The sequence below is a fragment of the Penaeus monodon genome, chromosome 25 (genome assembly GCF_015228065.2).
Source record: "Penaeus monodon isolate SGIC_2016 chromosome 25, NSTDA_Pmon_1, whole genome shotgun sequence".
NCBI lineage: Eukaryota > Metazoa > Arthropoda > Malacostraca > Decapoda > Penaeidae > Penaeus > Penaeus monodon.
This window is the reverse complement of record NC_051410.1, coordinates 38502082-38503793: the sequence shown is the minus strand read 5'-3', so window position 1 is coordinate 38503793 and position 1712 is coordinate 38502082. Positions and strand designations below refer to the sequence as shown.

Genomic DNA, 1712 nt, shown 5'->3' with positions numbered 1-1712 from the left:
CAACACTGCCGCGACGTTGCAACATTTCCCCGTGCAATACCCATGACGTTGCAACATTTCCCTCATGCAATACCCAACCCCAGTAACCGCAACAGGCTCTCGAGTATCCCCTCGAGTCACGGTCGATGCCAGAGCGTGACTCCGCGACAGAAACCCGAGGGCGCTGGTTAACGCTAAGGGTCCTCGCGCCACTGGCTGTCGTGAGAGGTAGAAGGGCCTTCCCTCTCTACATCTCTCTAGCGTTTGGCTTGGCTTCAGGCCCGTGGGACATTATTATGCAACTTTTGGGTAGCCTGTACACCGAGTTAAAACACAAAGAGCGAACTCATCATGCATAAATACGGCTTACAAACCACCTCGCTATATATCGTTACGCGTATGAATTATAACTTTAGATTTTAAAGAAATTCTTAATTTTAGCAAAGAAAATACATATCCAAAGGTCTCCACTACTCAACGTTTTGGTTTTCTTGAATCGAAATTTCAATTATCGCAGAAATCAAAATTATGGTTCACTTTTCTGTTTTTACAATTATAGCCTCGTCTTGTTCAGTCTTCTATGAGTTCTGCGTCTAACTCTATATTATGAAATTTGCATAGTTTTCCCAAGTTATTATTGACTAATTTCCATAACACTCATATGAAGTGTGTGCCGTTGAAATGTTATAAATCCTTGTTAATTGCATATAAATCAATATATATTTTTTTTTACCGAACACTATTGGTTACTTCCTTTGAATGCACATTACCTAACAAATATATTATAATACAAAGTATGTGTACCTGTCATGATCGCTCGCGATACAATTCCACAACTTTTATTCAATACTCACGAAAAGTCGAATTATAATTTATAAAATAATCGGAAAAGATAGTCCTAATAACGGAACTGTGGTATGTTTTCTTTCTTTTTTCTTTTTTTCTTAAACGCTTCGAAAAATTACAAGAACATCTCTTAAGACCCGCTGGTGCACATTAAACATAAAAAAAAAATGTTTTTATAGTTCAGTTCAAGAAAATCTATTTCGATTTTATCCAATGTCGTATTTTCCACTAGCAGTAAACACACCTGTGACGAATCTAACCCCCAAAACTATTCCTTCAGTCCACAGCGTCAAGAACAAGGCCAAGAAGCCGAAGGACTCCAACGCCGCCCTGGTCGAGGAGGTGACGAAGGAGGAGTACGAGAAACTCGCCGCCCAGTAAACAGCCGTCAGAGAATTCATTAACACAAGCCAAGAGAAAAAGAAATTGAAACAAAATCTTACCGATGTAGCGAATGATGAATAGATCCTGTATTCTACCAGTTCATTTTTACTCAATCCAAGATTAATTTAGAAAATAAATACTTGAGTGAGAGAAGGTCGTGACGGAAGATTGTCAAAGGACGTGGCGGGGTGGAGTACCTCCCTCGGGCCGAAGGGGGCCAAATGGGGCAAGAAGGGAACTAACGCCTACATTACGTTATCGGCAGCGAGGCTGGACCTGCACCCTGCTACGGGTCGGCGGTGTTGCGCTGGCCATGCAGTGTTAAAGGCGCTCTTTTTAGGCCAACTCACACCGCGATAAACTATCTGGGATTCGGGCTTCAGGGGAACAAATATTCTAATAAACGTTTGGAGACTTTTAGTTCAAAAGCCTCTTTATCGATTTGATAAGCCTTGCACTTAACATAACTAGAGACACAGCAGAAAGTCGTGTTTCGTGACTGT

The 1712-nt window shown here is 41.3% G+C and overlaps 1 pseudogene across 1 annotated transcript in view; it reads left to right on the top strand.

Annotated features, from left to right (window-relative positions):
* Positions 1 to 1712, top strand: part of LOC119589229 — an 11027-nt pseudogene that overhangs the window by 9101 nt on the left and 214 nt on the right. Inside the window, 1 exon segment of the transcript XR_005230176.1 lies at positions 1106 to 1712. The product of XR_005230176.1 is annotated as an uncharacterized LOC119589229 (transcript).